Source organism: Acipenser ruthenus, chromosome 9, assembly GCF_902713425.1.
Source record: "Acipenser ruthenus chromosome 9, fAciRut3.2 maternal haplotype, whole genome shotgun sequence".
NCBI lineage: Eukaryota > Metazoa > Chordata > Actinopteri > Acipenseriformes > Acipenseridae > Acipenser > Acipenser ruthenus.
Genome location: NC_081197.1, coordinates 533,836 through 554,589, shown reverse-complemented (window position 1 = coordinate 554,589; position 20,754 = coordinate 533,836). Strand labels below are relative to the sequence as shown.

The 20,754-nt window shown below is 40.8% G+C and overlaps 1 long non-coding RNA gene across 5 annotated transcripts in view; it reads right to left on the bottom strand.

The window, feature by feature from the left end:
* Positions 1–20,754, bottom strand: part of LOC117405669 (uncharacterized) — a 69,022-nt gene that overhangs the window by 33,520 nt on the left and 14,748 nt on the right. Inside the window, exon 1 of one of the 5 annotated variants that reach the window (XR_009329564.1) lies at positions 13,968–14,489. The exons of 1 other annotated variant lie outside the window; for it this stretch is intronic. This is a non-coding gene — a long non-coding RNA (uncharacterized LOC117405669). 3 more of the 5 variants (XR_009329566.1, XR_009329568.1, XR_009329565.1) reach the window with 3 other exon arrangements.

Here is a 20,754-nt window from a genome sequence, read left to right as displayed (position 1 = left end):
TGCTGTATTGTCTTTAGATGCAGATATGTGTGTGTGAGTCCAATAATACAGCCTTAGTGTGTAACACTCCAATCCGATATTAAGAAAAAAATCCAAAAACCACAAATAAAACAAGAACAAATAAAAACATTTCGCTTTACGCTACAAAGATTTTTTTGACCACAAAAATGTGGGCAACATTTATACAAAAAGCACGCAAGTAAAAGGTCAGCCTGAAAGATGCTCAGTGTATCACAATAAAGAGATGAGTATAATGATGTATTCATTAATACAATAACAATATTCAAGCATAAGAAAAATAAAATATGGTATACCTGATTTCAAACTTTCTATTTTTTTCGGCCGCTATGAACGCCACAGACAAGCGGATGCCAACAAAAAACATGAAATGAAAAAAAAATAAATAAAAAAAAATTAAAAATAGAGAGTGAAGTTCTGCTTGGTGTGAAAAAAAAAAGAAAAGCCCGCTCTTTGAGGAAGATCAAGCAAGTCTCGTTTTCTGTTCTGTTTCAGAAGCCACAAGTTTGGTTTGTTGTGTATTTTTGGCCCAGCAGTTGTTTTATTATTATTATTATTATTATTATTATTATTATTATTATTATTATTATTGCAGGCTTTAGGACACTGTTTCATACCAGGCAACAGCCTGTTTTGCTTTCATGTCGGCTCCAGTGAATCCCAGAACGCAACCAGTATGCGTGCCACTTTTTTGTCTTGGCAAAAAAAAAAAAAAAAAAATGACCTAGTCAGAATTCTGAGCACAAATCACTGCGCAAAAGCTGCACCAATCCTCACCGCAAGTGCCTGCACAGGAGTGCCGGTGAGAGAAACGGCCGCCGCTAACCAAAGCAGCGCTGATTCTTGTAAAACATGGCGTGCACAAATGTGCTGAAGCGAGGGTGTGAGCAAGGCGGGTGCCAGTTGGCTTCAATGTGCTGCGAGGAGCTCATGTTCAGTCCAGTTACCCCAGTTGCCCAACGCCATGAGACACTTGCAAACTTTTTGTTCTTCTGCCTCACAAAAGACAGTTTTGGAACCGAGCTATCGATAAACAGGAGCCCGGATATTCAGTTTTTTTTTTCTTGTAGTCTAAATATCCTTTATAACCTTTCTTTTTTTTTTTTTTGTATTTGCAGATAAGCAGCAGGGTTTATCTGGTGTGAAAAGGGCCAGAATCCTGGTGGCTTGCCAAAAAAAAAAAAAAAAAAGCCAGAATAAAGGCGTAGTCGAGTTTGAGCTCTACTGCTTGCTGAGTCGGGGCAAAGTCACTGCTGTATGATCCGCCATTTTCTGAGCAATGCGAGGAAAAAAAAAAGAATTAAGAAGTCTTTCACAGGCATTGCTTTCCAAGTTCCTCTCTCTCTCTCTCTCTCTCTCTCTCTCTCTCTCGCTCTCTCTCTCTCCCCCTCTCTCTCGCTCTCCTGGCACCAGAGCAAAATCTCAGCCGTAAGGTCATGTGACTCCCTGGCAGCAGCAGAGTGCATTCCCATAAACCATTCTGCTGACATTGCGAAGGAGTCTATTGTCTGATTCAGAACCTAAGCTCAGCCCAGCTCGAAAAAAAAAAGAAAAAGAAAATGCATCACCTTCAGGGGGCTGGGTGCCATGGCAACATCTACCTGGCAGGCTGCCCACTTCCCCTGCCCATCAAGAAGAGACGGAATTGCATTGCCTAACGTAATGATGAATAGGAATGTGTGGAGTAGCCCAAAGTAAATCTGATGCTCGTATTGCATGCTTCGTTTTCACTGCAAACACTGGCTTCTTTTCATTATGAAGAAGAAAAAAAAACTCTCCTTTTCCTTCCAGCTACAGCAGTAAAATGTTTTTAAACGGCCTCATCTGAATCTTTATCTTACAACACGCCCATCGACTCCAAATGACAGCCAGGAATCTGTGCGCAAGGCAGGGCATTTCTCCCACAGCTCAGTCCCTCTGAACCCAACCACTTCAGGCTGCATAGTTTTCATATTTTAAACACTCATCCAAAGTGTCCCCATGTGTTGAAATGACAAGCGAGATGTCAGACACAGTCGCAATGTCCATTGCAACACATGCAGGCAGTCTGACATTGCTTGTTAGCAGACCAGCGGAATCACAGCCCAGTTCAGGGAGCACTGGCACGCTGAACAATAACATCATGTCTTTCTGCTTGTGGAGCGCTTCGGGGATCGTTCTGCCACTTCCGGGACCTTTTCACAGTCTTCTTGTGTAAAAGAAACACTCTGGACCACAGATACGTTGAAAACAGGGCAGTGCCTGTATATTTATTTTCAAAACACAAAATAAAACAAACTAACCCTAACCCTAACCTAACTAACTAACTAAACTTTTACCTATTTTTAACTACTGTATAAACCGGACGGCTACGCTGTTTACCGGTGACTAAATATCATAAAAGTATTACCGTACCTTTTAGGTCTGAAAACCCCCAGGCTTCACCCAGGCCTTAGCCTTCACGCAGACAGCAATCAAGCTGTCCTGACCAGCCATATATACACCTGCATGCTTAATCACAGACAGGTGCATCTCATTATAGGCTCACTGTCCAATCAGCACCCCCAAGGTATTCTGGGGGTTGTAGTCCTGTAGCAAATTCCTAGACTACATCTTTCCTTGTTGTCACTGAGCTGATTTGCACAGTGCAATTATACCGTGCAATAACTTCTTATAACAATGGTCCCAACAAAGCTGAACCCAATCTGAGCCAACAGAACCAATGCGGCTGAAGAGAATCCCAACCCAAAACCAATGCAGCTGAACACAGGTGCGAGTCAGCATGGCAGAGCCTAGGATTCCAGTACATCACAGGAGTGCCAACACCTTGAAGCTAATTATTGATGTGTCTTATCATCCACTATTGTATTAGCCCTTCCCAAAACAAGCGTCAATATCATGAGCCTGTATCGATGTGCTATGGTAGGAATGGCTGACTGGCAGCATTGTAATTAAAGTGATCAGTGCACACACTTGACATGTTTAGCGTCTTTGAAACAGAGACGTTTCCCAAGGAGTTGACTGGACTGGGCACCACAACTACCTTGACTAATAGAGCTCTACTGGTATATGGACCATGTAATCCGCTTGCTGACAGGTCTTTGGTAAATTGAGGTGATATGTTATTGCACTGACAGATTCCATTTTAAAAGCATGGAAAACAAGCACATGTTATGTGCAAACAAAATGAACATGACTTGAAGACACTCAAACAAAAAATCCTGGTATTTTTTGCATTTCTAATCTTGTGGATGATGTTTTACATTCCTTCGTTTCCAGCTACAGATTTTGGGAGTCGATACTTAAATCCAGCAAATATCCAGCATGTGAGTCAGATTCCTCCTGAAATCTGAGTTTTATTAAATCAGATGCATGCAGGGAGTTCAGAAGCATGGGAAATATTGATTCCTTAGACATGGAAACGCAGCAACAGCGTACTGGGTCATACCATTCTTACAAGTGGTGTGATGATAAAACAGAGTTACCATTGCATCTTGGACTGAAGCCGAGGGAACACGAAGGCACGCTTTCAGGAGTAGGGAGACCTAGTTTGGTGTGCCATGCAGTGGCCTGAAGCCTGGTCTCCTGAAACCACATTCAAAGCCACAAAGTGTCTTTGTGTTCCCTGAACAAAACACTACGGCTTTGTTTGCAACACATGATAACGCTTACGTTCCAATCAAGTAGCGAGTGATTTTAACAAGCGTAAGTCTGTCATGATTCTTTCACACTTACACAGACACGGTGAAAAAGCAAACCCCCATATTGACACAATTACATTTTACTCTACATTGTTGCCAGGGGCCTCAAGCAGTCTCAGTTGGCAACCTATTCTTTCCACATGTTTAAATCAATAAGCAGCCATGGCAGAATAGCTTCTTTATTCTCTTTCTATTTACAGTACGATGGTTCAGCTCAATCGGTAATTATTCCCACAACTGCAACAGAACAACAACTGGAACAGAAACAAGAAACACAATGTGCCCTCCCTTATAAAAGCACAGCAAAGTGTAATAAAGCACAGTGAAAGCATGGTAAAGCATGGGTTAGCATTGTAAAGAACAGAGAGGCATGGCAAACCTTAATAAAAAAACCTGGTAAACTATGGTAAGTGCATTGTATAACCATGACAAAAGCATTAGGGGAAACCGCTAAATGACCGTGCATTACTGTGGTAAACTCTTATAAGGGTATTCCCACATTTGTTTAGTTGAGTTATTCCACTGGTCCAGTATTAACAGAACGGGGTGACATTGTAGAAAGCTGAGGTATGTTTGCAGTGTAACACATCTCCCACCCTTCTTAATGTCACACAGCGGCTGTGGAGCGAGGGCGGCCTCTTACCCACGAGGATTGTGTGAGTGGCGCAGGCCACCCTGTCCACCGGCTTCTAGACAATTCCAGTGACAAGCACTTCCTCACAGCTTTCAAGCACTGCCACAGCGGCATTTCACTTTTTGGGAGCTTGTTTTTACTTTCATTTTACTTTCTTCTCATGTATTTCCTGAGTGAAAGATGCAGTTCAGACAAAGCTAATGAAAACACAGCGCTGCTTGAAAAGAGCGAGGATATGAAGGAATAAATTACAGGACACACACTCACGCTCACACACTGACAGCTGAAGAGCCCACTCTCAAACCGTGTGCTCCATCCAGTCTGTATTTATTGAAAAGAGGAAAACTTGATCTTAATGTTACAAAATTAAAAACAGGCTACCTTTGAGCACTTAAAGAATAAGTAGGGTGTTCCGAGAAAAATATAGCGTCCCACGTCCCGCTACAACTGTTTAAATATAGCGTCCCGCATCCCCACATGCTGCTACAACTGTTTAAATATAGCGTACCACGTCCCCACGTGTTGCTACACTGTTTCAATAACGCGCCGGTCATTACTCTGTTCATTGTTAACACCCTGACATTTACAATTTTAAACTCTGTTTCAAAGATCTTTTCAAAATGTCCACTCTAGTGCACTGGTAGTGTAAGGATTACTGCCCACACTGTCAAACAGGTAACAGCAATAATGATCCATGATGTGGTACGGAACAGAAAAGCCAGAGCACTTGTTATGCTTTTTTTTTATTTTTTAATCGCTCTTCCTGCAGTGATTTAGAGGACAGATCTCAAACCCCAGTGCACTAGAGCTGACATTTTGGAGAGACCTCATTTTTCCCTGGGGCTGCTGGCAGCAACAGACACCAAAACCAACAAAACTGGACACAATGGGTAAGCCCAGGCTGCGCTGCCTTTACCTGAGGGATTACCATTACAGTTACAAGAGGTTAGGCAATGCAGTTTTCTACATTTCTATTTGCTCAGTTTTTTGTATATATAAAAGCGTTTGGGTTTGATCTCAGATGAGACTGTGCAAACCATGCAAAGGGTTTCCAGCAATGGAAAGCGGCAGCCAGCATACCTCATGCAGTGGGAAACACAGACAGTTTCACTCTATGTGTAATTATTGTTCACATGGTTATAGAACATAGACTGTACAGCACATCTTTCCTTCATCATGTAGTAACAGTGCGGGCCGTGCTGTTCTTGGGTGGGTGGATTACTGTGCATTAATGACGCTTGGTGTAAAAATGCGTTGTGTGAGTACTTGCATTGCAACACACAATACAGCACAGACAGGTCCCCTGATTAGTAGTCATAACTACTTGCATTGCAACACACAATACAGCACAGACAGGTCCCCTGATTAGTAGTCATAACTACTTGCCACCTCTTGCCCTTCCATTAAAGTGAGCACAGACACAGCCATATATAAAAAAACATTCTCCCAATAGTTTGCATTGCTTCCTGCCCACTCCACAAAGCTGTTAACGTCTTGGACTCCAAAGAGCCTCTTCCAAGCGCTCTCTCGTTTTATTTGCTGTTTGCACTGTCAGCAGTCCCGCGCCTACTGAGATTGCAATCCAGATGCAACAGGAATCATAGCTCTGCAAACCTGCACTGATCCAGAAAACAGGGCTGGAAATAAGACTCCTACTGTATAGCAGTTTCATCCATTCCAGGTTTTAATACGTCCCTGATTAGGCACAGTGTATAGGTAACAAGCTCAGGTGTGTCTGATTAACCTCCTTGTAGAACCAGGAATGGATCAGACTGCTATGCAATGGGAGTCTTATTCCCATCCCTGAGAAGGGGTCCCTATGCAATAAGGATCCCAGCAATGCAAACGCTGTTTTATTAATATTATACATCTTTGTATGTGCCTGCAGGGCTACCTCTTGTGCATTCTTTAAGGGTAAGCCCTTTCTGAAAGGACACTCAAGACAGCACTCTTAAAACAAAAAGAGGAGACACTTACTGATTTTAATATTAACAACATTAGGTTTACATCTAGGACACGTGCTCCCACAAAATCAGTACAAGTACTCATTTAGCAAAAATAGTCAAAATGTTGTCCCGTATCAGTTTTCAGTTAATACAATATTTAAAAGGTTTGAAATGTAAACTATCATTTTGTAACATTCCTCAACAGAAGTCAAAATATTTTAAATTCCTACTTTTTGTCAGGTGCTTTTTTTTTATACATCACAGATCAAATCTGACAGTCTCCAATTTCCATAAGATTTGAAGTTGTTTTGCTATGAAATAAATATGCCATGCAAACGGCAATTCCATGCATACATTGTTTCCTTATCATGCTGAAACTCAAACGTATGCAGTTTGCACTTCTTCCCCTTCTTTGAAGAAATGCTTGTGTGACAGTAGAAATCCTGCAATGTTTAAGGTGCCTCTAGCAAGACATATAAAAAGCTTCTTTCAAACATGTTCACACGGTATGGTGGAAGAATCACTTGTATTTAGGTCAACCCATTAAAGAATATTTGCATTTTCAGAGTTGGACAGTTCGGTTGTCCGGGTGCCCGGGACTCTGGGTCTGCACGACCCAACTGTAATGATGCAAATACCGCGGGACTACCCAACTGTAATGATGCAAACCCCGCGGGACTACCCAACTGTAATGATGCAAATACCACGGGACTACCCAACTGTAATGATGCAAATACCGCGGGACTACCCAACTGTAATGATGCAAATACCGCGGGACTACCCAGCTGTAATGATGCAAATACCACGGGACTACCCAACTGTAATGATGCAAAGCCCGCGGGACTACCCAACTGTAATGATGCAAATACCGCGGGACTACCCAACTGTAATGATGCAAATACCACGGGACTACCCAACTGTAATGATGCAAATACCGCGGGACTACCCAACTGTAATGATGCAAATACCGCGGGACTACCCAACTGTAATGATGCAAAGCCCGCGGGACTACCCAACTGTAATGATGCAAATACCGCGGGACTACCCAACTGTAATGATGCAAATACCACGGGACTACCCAACTGTAATGATGCAAATACCGCGGGACTACCCAACTGTAATGATGCAAATACCGCGGGACTACCCAACTGTAATGATGCAAATACCGCGGGACTAGTCAACTGTAATGATGCAAATACCGCGGGACTACCCAACTGTAATGATGCAAATACCGCGGAACTACCCAACTGTAATGATGCAAATACCACGGGACTACCCAACTGTAATGATGCAAATACAGCGGGACTACCCAACTGTAATGATGCAAAGCCCGCAGGACTACCCAACTGTAATGTTTTGGGAGTAATGGGAGTTTTCGTGTTGTCGAAAGCCATTGCTCTCAATTATTGAAAATAACAAGGGGGACATATTATTATTATTTTTTTTTTTACTGTAATACATTTTTGGACATGCAACACCACCCTTTGTTTGGAAAGCGACCCACCTTACCAAACAGAAACAAGTCTGCATAAGAAATATGTGCAGTTAAAGTGTGATGGATTGGTACAAACAAAGCATGACTCAAAAACATCACTCCTTCAGTTAGTGGAACTGCAGCTTCAGATCTGTGTTGTAACATTCTGTTGCACTAGAGAGCATGCATGTGCACGACAAAGCACACGGATAAAAAAACACACACACAAAGGGAAACTGCAGTAAATGCAGATTCCAGGTATATTCCTGCAAAATGACCATGCAACTCTACCACGGAAAACATCTGCTGCATCACGTCCATGGCATTCAGAAGACCGAAAGTAGAGACAAGAGCAATGAGAATCCTCTGCAAGAGCAAGTGTCAGTAACCTGTGTGCTAAACTAAAATCTTACTTCCTCCAGTAAACTAAGAGCAGTCAGGTATGCGGGTAACCCAGCGTGACCTTGTAACCATCGTTCCACACACAGGGAATGATGTCCATGCAATGCAATGCTGCTTCGAAGGCAGTCCGGCTCTGGGGCATGTACAGAATATTGAAAGCAGAGCTTGAACAATACAATACGACACGCGTGTCAGCATTGCAGCTGGGGCTGGAGCTCAGTGACGGCTTCGCAATTACTAGTGGTTACAGTTTGCCTGTGCATCATTAGATACCATCTTACAGGAGGAAAATCTGAATGCAACCAATGCTGATTAATAATGAAAGTATTTTCAACATTTAAGACCAAAAAAAGAAATGTACTATACTGTTTACAATATAACACACATCCTGTGTATAACACACACCCTGTTTGTACTATGCATGACTCAGCAAGCAGCTCTTCTATAACACAAAACACCGCATTATACACTATAGTGGAGGCAGGACACTCCAGTCTTGGAGTGCAACTCCACCCCAGGTCTAACAGTTACACTGAAATGCGAAGTGCTTTAGGACCTGGTCAGGGGGTTAAGTGGTTAGAACAAAGACCTGGACTGGACCACTGCCGATGTCATTCTAAGCTTGTGGTACAGAATAACACTGCACAAACTGCTTCTTCTTACTCACTGATATCTGGCTCCCTGTACTGTGCAGATTAATTGATCTTGTATCATTCATTCACTGCCAGTGAAACACTTTTTCTTTAAGCTTCAAAAGGAAATCTTATTATTATTTGATAGTTTTAATCTGACAGCGACTAGCCAAACAGCTGTGGATTAACACGCTGCATGCCGTTAGAAATGCCAAGACAGGCAAAAGGGAAACAAATTATTAAATAAATGTGATCTTGCCCAGGATTAGGCAAGTAGTTATTTGTTTCACACAACTGCAAAGAAACACATGTGACACAAGTGAAGAACATCTCCTGGAAGAAAAACAGAACCTTATAAAGTGAGCAATATATATTGTACCATACCATACCAAACCATAGAGCTTAGATTTACATACACTGACAGCAATCAGTTCTATATATATATATATATATATATATATATATATATATATATATATATATATATATATATATATATATATATATACAGTATATCACAGCATACCATAGAGCTAAGATTATTATTTTTTTTATTTTATTATTTATTTATTATTTTATTTAGTAGTCGGCAATTGATTTTACCCCATTTTTCTCCGAATTTGAAATGTCCAATTGTATTTTTAAACTCAGCTCGCCGCTACCACCCCTGCACTGACTCTGGAGCGGCGAAGACGAACACACGCTGTCCTCCGAAGTGTGTGCCGTCAGCCGACGTTTTTTTTTTCACCCTGCGTTTCAAATCTGCATTTTCCAGTATCTCTCATTCCTTTGCTATTGTTTCAGAAAGCGGGCTCCACTAAACTGCATCAAGGGGGTTCTGAGGACTTTGCAGAGATCACAAGCACTTGCTGGAATGGATCACGCCTGCTTAGTGTTGCTGCTGTGTTGATTACAAGAGCATTTGCTCTGGAGAGCGAGAGTAACAACCTAAGCCAACCATGACAACAGTGTGTGAAACCAAGCACACTGTACGAGCAACCAAGGGTGACAAACCAGCTCACCACAAATACAATCGATACAGTTTGTATTACTGTTAACATTGCTATTGTGCAAGAATCAAACAGGGCCATGACTTGAACAAGCAAACATACTGTTGGTGCAACAATATGAAACTGTATATTAAATACCTGAAGAGCGAAGCCTAGTGGTTTGATTGCATTAAACATCCTGAAATTGCAAGGCAATTCGTTCACTACCATTAACAGCTTCATTAGATCAGAGCATTGGTTCTGAATGGGTTGTTTCAGGTCACACTTTACATTGTGTCTCTAATGACTGTGTAGTTACATAGTAGTTACTTTGTAAACACAGGTGTACTTACTCATCATTACAATGTTATTATGCATGGTTACAATGTGTAACTCTTTTTGCACGATTTAACCCTAACCCCAACCCTTTTCTGATACAACTGTGTACTTCCAATTTATCATGCAAAAATATTTTACACATTAAGTACATTGTACTATTTCACAGTACAACACATCTTATATATCCTGAAGAGAGAAACAATGTAGAAAGGTATGCTTGATAGTGCTGCCCCTTGTATATATATATATATATATATATATATATATATATATATATATATATATATATATATATTGTTATATGTATATGTGTGTATATATATATATATATATATATATATATATATATATATATATATATATATATATATATATATATATTTAGCTCAAAGAGCCAGCTGCCCAACATTTCGATATGTTGTACATATCTTTCTCAAGGGAGATATATATATGTATGTATGTTAGCATGGGTTTTTATGAAAGTGGTCACTAGCTCAGCTTTGCTAAATGGTACTTGTTTCGTACAGCAGAGCTAATGTGAGTACTTTCTGTATGATTTTGCATCATAAATATGTAACCATTTCTAGTTCCAGATTTGAAAACGTTGCCTAGGAACCAGCTAAATGAGGTCTGGTAAGCAAATATACTGAAGTATGCCTGGGTCCCTGCTATCACATTATACAGGGAGGTTTGGATTTCAATATTACACAATGCCTGCACTGTAAAAGCAGACACGAATAGGGAAATCAGTACAGGGGATACAAGCAGGGCCATTTAACACACGCAGCACCATACAAGCACGTTCAGTAATACCTGCATTGTTAACTAATTACCATTGCAGTGAATTAGGTATTCACTCAGGTAAAGCATGGCCCACATGTCACTGATATGATTGGGTATTAGAAGGTTGTTTTATAACAGGTACAGTACTTTGTAAAGCTAGTGGGCGGTTCTGGAAAGCAGTAGAACCTGTAAGAGATTCCATTTTTTGGTCACATTGTTCTAGAATCTTTAGTTAATTCTATTACAGCTGCTGCCGGATCCAGGGAAGGGAGCCAGGCTGTTGAAGCAGAGCTCTACTGTACACCCATTGCAAAAGCGGCAGGGTCTCTCATATTTAAACATGAAAACGCCAGTTTATGGTACTAATTTAAATTGGTTATTGTTTTATGACTGTTTACTGGAAATCACCTGCAGTCCTAAAACCATGAATCTGAACCTTAACATTATTATTATTATTATTATTATTATTATTATTATTACAGACTTGGTGTTTGTCAGCAATGTACTTGTGACTATAAAAGTTCCTGACCAGTATGTCCACAGTTTCTTTTAGCAATACTGCAGCATGTATCTAATGATTTCATTTTTAAAGTTACGGATATCTAACCCAGCAATAAACAAATAAATCACTGTTATCATAGAAAACACAGCAGGCTTTCAAAAGGAACATGAGCTATATATATTCAATCTTCAATTTCTCATTCACTTCCAAAAATGTTGACTTTTTTTTTTTTTTTTGCAAAAGAGATGCTATATGGAAAAAAAATAAATAAATCTTAGTCTATTTCCATCGTGACCGGAGCGGAGCGGAAGGAATCTGTGACCTTAGCACTCCCTCCCTTGCCCAGGACCCTGCTGTGTCCTCATGTCCTTACAGACACACAAGGAGAATACCTTGAAACTCTATCTGTGTGCATCTCTCCCCCAGCCCTTCAGTTGAGATTCCCGAGCATTTAGTGGTGCATGACCTAGAGGTAAGCTCGCTGCCAGCAGGGTCGCTACAATTGCACAATTACAAGCATATGACCATATAGCTCATGACTTCCACACAGCTTCACACTTCAGAGACAGAGTTCAAATGTGAACCGAACACAACAGCCACCTATTTTACAAACTTTAAAAGCTAGAGGGACTCTACATTAATAATCTGAACAGTGCTGGTATTAAAGTCTAAATCGAATGCATGTTTGTGTGCAACAGGTAATGCTAATATGTAATCAAAGCTGTATTTAGACTGGCAGCTGTTTAGAGCATCATTTTTTTTTTCAATATATGGCAGGAATCCTAATGTAATTTCTTAGGGGCTTCAAGTTGAATTTCTATTTCAATATACTGTATAATGAGTTCATGATGAATTCAACCCTTCTCTCCAGTATTCATATGAAACTGATACTTATTGTCAGATATTGATATTAATATGTGGGATCAGTCCGCGCTATGAAACCAATACACCTCGGATACTAAGGGACCAGGAGTTTATCTCAAACTAGGAACTTTGGAACCTCTTGGAATGAACATTCTATTCTGACATATCATGTGTTTACTTTTCTTTCTACACAGCCGAAGGGCTTTTGTCCAAAACGTCCTGAAATAAAAGATTTCTTAACCATTTAAACCTTTTGTGTACATCCAAAGAAACCTTGCTGTTGAAGTACAGAATGTTTTCGAGAACTTTTCATTTTTCCTTTTTGCAAAGCAAGAAGAATGGCAGTGGCCCTCTTTGTTAACGTTTAATTAGCTTAAATGCAGTTAAACTCAGATAAGATTAGACTTGAGGCCCAGGGCAGAATAACTATGATCTTATCCCTGGTGCTGTAATATTTATCAGCCTCTGCATCAGAAACAATTATAAGGGCATTTTCAAATGAATGATCTTATCACGTAGAAGAGAAAATGAACTCAGTTAAATGATGAACTTTGTACACACAGTGTAAGTCAATTTGACAAGCACACCCAACTGATGATGGCAGCTTGTTGCATGATTTTCAATCACAGATCCAATGCTGCAGTTCCTTTTTAGAAGGCTCGCTGTGGGGAAGTTGACTTTGGCCCGGTTCCAGCTTTCTGTGCAAGGGGCCTCGCTGCTAATTCAAGGCTGCTTAAAGCACTAACAAAAATGTGGAGCAACAGGCAGAAAACCCATGAAGCAGCCCCAGATAAACTTACACCCTGAATACTCCTTTTCAAAGCAACCCCTTGATTTAGCAAGCCAGCATTTCAACACAACACATTCACATTCACAATGTGTCCGGAACTATTACAGATTCAAATGAATAAAGAAACACACACACACACACACACACACACACACACAGACAGACACACACACACAGACAGACACACACACACAGACACACACACACACACACACACACAGACACACACACACGCACACACACACACACACACACACAGACACACAAACACAAACACACACACACACACAGACACACACACACTCGCACATGCACATGCACACACAGACACACACACACACAGACAGACACACACACACACACACACACACACACACACAGACACACACACACACACAGTAACACTGGATGTTTTGCAGATAGTTTGCACTTGTTTCCTATTTAACTTCTGAATATCAATATTTGTAAATTGGCAGAAGAGTCATGCTTTCTGTATTTTGCTCACCGCCTAATCTACTATATTTAATTTCATTTCATTTAATAATAAATGAAATGCACTCCACACTTAAGCACACATTGCAACACATCCTCCGAGTAACAATTAAACGCACCTTGCAATTTTGACTCAAAAGCTGATTTGCCTCCTAAATTTACTTACCTGTGTGCTGTCTGTCTTTCACATGGATCGGAAAGAATCCTGCTCACTAAAGGGCTCAGGGTGCACTTTGCAAACCAAAAGAAAGAAAGAAAGAAAGAAAGAAAGAAAGAAAGAAAGAAAGAAAGAAAGGCCTCCCTTCTTCATCAATCCAACACTGAACTCTTTTCACAGACGGGTTTCTGCAGCACACTGAGACAGTGCTGGAGGCGTCAACTATCAGGACACAAAAGCACGGCGAATATAGAATTTTGCAAACCTGGAGCTGGAGTTAGAGCTTTCTTCCTGGGGAGCTTGCATGGTGAAATGGCGGGTGCAGTCAGATGTTAAGTTACCCCTGAGAAAAGGGGCCTAGGCTGCACATACCTCAGTACTAGTAGGAGCTCGCTGGGAACGGAGCCAAAGAAATGACTTTGTTTGACCCAGCTGCCAGTCTATCCCAGAGCAGTTCGCCAGACTAAACACTGACACTATTTGAAGTGAAATCAGGCCGCAGCAGCTGCTTGCTTTCCGGCTCTGAGCTGAGCTTCAGTACTGAGATGACTCTGCAGAGTGCAGAAGCACAGCGACAGACAGCAGCCAGGAAACATCTCCCCGGTGCCTGACCCTTCAGGTGTGTTAACCGAAGCTTTCAACTGCATGTACAGCACCGAGCTGTAACAACATCTACCACTGTTATATTACTGCCTCCACCCGCTTCTCACTGTGAACTGTACGTTGATTCAGGACAGGCAGCTCTTTCAAATACAATGCCATTGCTCTAGGTAGTGAAACAGAGTACATTCAATGGCAAGCGTTTCAGCGGAAGGTCTTTATGGTTTGTGATTCTTGTTGCCACTTCACGGTTTTCAGTGTGCGGATTCTTCCATGCATCAACTATCTGCGAACATCGAAGTTCAACGCACCTGTTTATACTATCTGTTGGACTTTGTTTTTGAAGTAAGTTGGGATTATAAAGACTATGCAGTTATGGATGAAATGCTGTGCTGTACATACTGCTGCAGCCTTGTGTAAGAGGGCGGAGTCTGGGTATGAACACTGCACACACCAGTGAGTGTCTTACCCACTATGCACATGGCTTTTAGAGCTTTTAACCTCCTCTCACCTCACCCACAGGGGCCAGAATCTGTAACGGCAGAGCATCACACAACACTGCCCCTTACACATGTACCTTTAGACCTTGAGACCACTGCAGTGAACTGTAACACATGAGGTGATTAGTAACCAGGAAGCACCAGCCACGTTTCATCCATAGAGCTGTCTGTGATACATCAGCAGATTCCAAATTCAAGTATAAAACACAGGCAAAGGACCAAAAAAGATCTTCAAAAGAAGGGCAGTGATAACAGTGCTAGTGCTAACAAAGCAACCTTAGCTTAATGGAGCGCAGTGCACAGCCCCTACAGTGTGTGGTAATTGCAGTAATAACCACTTCAAAACAGAATGCCTCAAGCCTGGTTCATCTTAGAAAGCCCCTTTAAAGCGAGCATGTGAATGCCATTCATCCTCCTGTCACGGCTGTACATTCACAATTAGACCGATCAGTATTTATTTTATATCGAACTTGGATGTAGTTTTACAATCCATTATAAAACCTCAAAATAATACTGCTCACGTACATTATTAATATGTTTAATCACTTAACCATAAATGCATACTGGTAATCAAATCAAAGTATTTCACATGACAAACTTTTCCAAAACGTTTTCCATGATGTACGCAGCATGGCTGTCTTTCCTTTCATCGCAGTAGTCCTTATTTTCGGTGAATTATTGAACACATGCAAACAATTTATTTCAAATTGTGAAAATCTGCCAACCATCAGCAAGTCTTACAGCTCAGCCTTTCGTCTTCATCTAACTATCTCACAGTCTGTATCTCAATCTTCACTTAGGGGTACACCATGCGCGGAAGGGTCAAAGTGCGTTTTCATGAGTTACACTCAGTGTGGTTTTCAGAAATAAGTGGATCCACTGACTGCAAATCAAACAAAGAAAGACCGACGAACAAACAACTTCATTAAAAACAACTCCAGCGCTTACACTGAAAACACGATCGAATCTGCAATTTCATTAAAAACAACTCCAGCGCTTACACTGAAAACACGATAGAATCTGCAACTTCATTAAAAACAACTCCAGCGCTTACACTGAAAACATGATAGAATCTGCAACTTCATTAAAAACAACTCCAGCGCTTACACTGAAAACACGATAGAATCTGCAACTTCATTAAAAACAACTCCAGCGCTTACACAGAATACACGATAGAATCTGCAACTTCATTAAAAACAACTCCAGCGCTTACACTGAAAACACGATAGAATCTGCAACGTCATTAAAAACAACTCCAGCGCTTACACTGAAAACACGATAGAATCTGCAACTTCATTAAAAACAACTCCAGCGCTTACACTGAAAACACGATAGAATCTGCAACTTCATTAAAAACAACTCCAGCGCGTACACTGAAAACACGATAGAATCTGCAACGTCATTAAAAACAACTCCAGCGCTTACACTGAAAACACGATAGAATCTGCAACTTCATTAAAAACAACTCCAGCGCTTACATGAAAACACGATAGAATCTGCAACTTCATTAAAAACAACTCCAGCGCTTACACTGAAAACACGATAGAATCTGCAACTTCATTAAAAACAACTCCAACGCTTACACTGAAAACACGATAGAATCTGCAACTTCATTAAAAACAACTCCAGCGCTTACACTGAAAACACGACAGAATCTGCAACTTCATTAAAAACAACTCCAGCGCTTACACTGAAAACACGATAGAATCTGCAACGTCATTAAAAACAACTCCAGCGCTTACATGAAAACACGATAGAATCTGCAACTTCATTAAAAACAACTCCAGCGCTTACACTGAAAACACGATAGAATCTGCAACTTCATTAAAAACAACTCCAGCGCTTACACTGAAAACACGATAGAATCTGCAACGTCATTAAAAACAACTCCAGCGCTTACACTGAAAACACGATAGAATCTGCAACGTCATTAAAAACAACTCCAGCGCTTACATGAAAACACGATAGAATCTGCAACTTCATTAAAAACAACTCCAGCGCTTACACTGAAAACACGATAGAATCTGCAACGTCATTAAAAACAACTCCAGCGCTTACACTGAAAACACGATAGAATCTGCAACGTCATTAAAAACAACTCCAGCGCTTACACTGAAAACACGATAGAATCTGCAACGTCATTAAAAACAACTCCAGCGCTTACACAGAATACACAATAGAATCTGCAACTTCATTAAAAACAACTCCAGCGAATACACTGAAAACACAACAGAATCTGCAACTTCATTAAAAACAACTCCAACGCGTACATAAAAAACACGATAGAATCTGCAAGCATGAGATCATCTTCCTCGAGAACATTTTGGCCAGTGATTAATCTGACTTCAATTACTAAAATGACAGTTTGAATCAATAAAAGAAAAAGAAAACAACAACACTGGTTCATTTACTTGAATTAAGAGCCCATCAATGAATGGAGTGTGTTTCCAATCATATGCTGATAATGACAGCCTTCTCTTATTTACATCACCCAAACACTGATCTCACACGTGCGTTTGATTTTGCGGGTTGTACAATGACTATCGCGGGTCTGCAGGTTTTAATGTAAATGTGCAGTTCTGACACACACACACTTCTATGTTTTACTGATGCAGAATCTGTCTTTTGTTCAATTGAAAAATGTTTTGTTCATTGTGGAAAATGTGTAGGCTTTGCTATTGTATTCTATGTTTATCTGCGAATGTCTCCACTTATTACTGCAGAAAATAAAACCTGCAACTCCTGCAACCCAACCCTGAACAAGTAAATGAATACTAATATTGGTAATTCCAGTGAGGTTTCTGCTTTTAGGAATAGTCCATGCCCTCTGAATGTGCATCCACTTCGTATCTGTTTAGTGGTACATGTTCTCACAGCACTCTTGAATATTTGCCATGTTTAATGAAGTAGCTTTACCTTCAATTCAGTCTCTGAGCAAGGTGGACATTTCTTAATGAAGCCAGTATAAAAAGGAGTGTGCTCCTATAATCTCTTCCCCATTGAAACAGGGAGTTTTTCAAGTTCAATTCTTTAACAAACTCATTCAGGCTATTCCTTAGTGCTGCATCTAAACATATTTGAACTCCCGGAGCCCTGCAAGCACAACAGATTCAGTTCAGACTCAATGGGCTCATCCAAAGGCTGGACTTGGGATGCAGTTTATTTAAGCATAATGCAGAGGTGAAGCCCGTCACTAATCCAGGGGATTGAGTCTCTGCACCAATCTTTAAATAACAAGTATTGATTACATTGCGAAACAGCATTCAGGAACATCACTGTCACGCACTGCGTTCCGAACGGAACAGAAGCGATCGATACGTTCTGAATTTGAATTTCAAATGGTTACGCTTTTAAAAACAAAGATGCATGAATGCATGGAGCTTCCTCTCTAAATCAATAATTATGGCATTACTTGAAGCTCAGTATGGCATCCTTTTAATTGACTTGAGAATTTGAAATGAATTCAATGGCATTTGCGTGTAATTACTTCATTTTACCAGTGTCTGGAGAGAAGCAGAGCAAAAAATAAATAAATGGATCGGCAATCTTTACAGAAAGTGTTGTTTAACATTTAAAATCAGATAACCTTTACAATTAAACACAAACTAAGATGAAGCACCGCAACCCTTAGGGCTTACTAAGATACAAGTACAGCAGAATATGGAATAAGGGCTTTTACCAAGAGCCTGGGCAATGTTTAAAAACTTCAGTTTACCAGGTGTTGGTGTCCTGAGAAAAGAACAATAGAACCATAGATTACAGCTCTGAGATCCAAAAATCAGTCACTTTCACGGTACAGTAGATACTATAGTCTAAACCCCCTAGATAGACAGACAGGACAGCTAACATGGTACAATTGTGCTCACAGTGACTGAGGGGATACAGGAGGATACATCAGGAGGCTTCACGGAGTGCTGTGGTGATTCCACCAAGGAGATGATTAACCAACAAGACCCCCCGGGGGGAAGTGTGCTGCTCACCGCCATCCTCATGAGCACTCTGTGTATATAACAAGTACAACGTCTGGAAAATAACATTTTAAAAACAATAAATGAAACAGCGCGATTCTGAGAATGACTTTTTAGATCAAGAGCAGCTTCTGCTTGGCAATGAGGCGTGATTGTGAACAGTGCAATCCAACGTACAGGCGATCTATCAACTCTTTCTGTATAAAAGGTATTCAACGTACAGGCGATCTATCAACTCATTCTGTATAAAAGGTATTCAACATACAGGCGATCTATCAACTCATTCTGTATAAAAGTTATTCAACGTACAGACGATCTGTCAACTCATTCTGTATAAAAGTTATTCAACGTACAGACGATCTGTCAACTCATTCTGTATAAAAGTTATTCAATGTACAGGCGATCTATCAACTCTTTCTGTATAAAAGGTATTCAACGTACAGGCGATCTATCAACTCTTTCTGTATAAAAGTTATTCAACGTACAGGCGATCTATCAACTCTTTCTGTATAAAAGTTATTCAACGTACAAGCGATCTACTCCAACAACAACTATAACGTCCTCCTTTAACATTTAAGACACATCTCTCTTATTCTGTGCTTCTTAACTTTGGATCATAATTCATGTCTTTCAGCAACCACACCTTTTTGTGCAGCTGCCAAGATACCATAATATATGAGTTGAACTTTACTGATCGAGTTCCAGCTACATATTCCACTCATCAAGATGATTTCATGGGCAAGATCAAACTGCAGTGCCGCTACAGACTAAGCAATATATTTTAATGAAGGTTAACAGCATGCATACATCACTGAAAAGCAGTTTAACCGCTGAAGTGTGTAACATCACTAGAGACGCTTGTAGAAACAGTACATGCATCTACTGCAGGGGAATGAGAAGGAGAAGTTGGGTATTGTGAGTTGAAATTCAGCTCCCTTATCATTGATGATGGGTTGATTATTTCAGTAGTAGCCTCGGAGTCGATCACATACATTGAGGTGAAGTTGTGATCCACTCACAAGGAAACATCAATTAATCAATTAAAGGATTTTGTTTTCTCATTTGCTTTTCTTTTGTATTTTCAAGTTTTACATTACAACACACAGCACAGACCTGCACCTCACATCAGCACACAGCACAGACCTGCACCTCACATCAGCACACAGCACAGACCTGCACCTCACATCAACACACAGCACAGACCTGCACCTCACATCAGCACACAGCACAGACCTGCACCTCACATCAGCACACAGCACAGACCTGCACCTCACATCAGCACACAGCACAGACCTGCACCTCACATCAGCACACAGCACAGACCTGCACCTCACATCAGCACACAGCACAGACCTGCACCTCACATCAGCACACAGCACAGACCTGCACCTCACATCAGCACACAGCACAGACCTGCACCTCACATCAGCACACAGCACAGACATGCACCAGATATAAAAAAAACACAATATTTTGAAAGGATAAACCCATGTCCGTTCTAGCACCAACAGATACAGTGGTAAAATAATACAAAATGTGACATTCCACAGCAGGGTGAACTTTCAGCAACTCTTTTCCAAGATCATCGTGGGTGAGATCGGATCACTTTCAGCGATTAGGAAGGTCCATCTGCAGCGCTATTGCAAAGTGCAATCCCATGTTCCAGTACAGTGTGCACATGTCAGCTGGGAGCGCTTTCATTTCACAAGAACACACTCATTTCACAGGTCACTGCCATTGCCTGTTAACAAGAAAAGACAGCTGGTGCCTTTTAGGGGAACAAACCAGACTAGCGGAAAAGTGTCCCACTTAAAAATCTGAAAGTATGTGTTAAAACACAGTTAGGAAGCAGACAAACAATTACTGTCTCTCCAGTGGAGACTGAGGATAGATTTGAAGAATACCAAATAAGAAGCCGTTTATATCTGATTGCTTTCATTCTGAGATGAAACAACTGGTATCCCCACAAATAGTGATCATAACT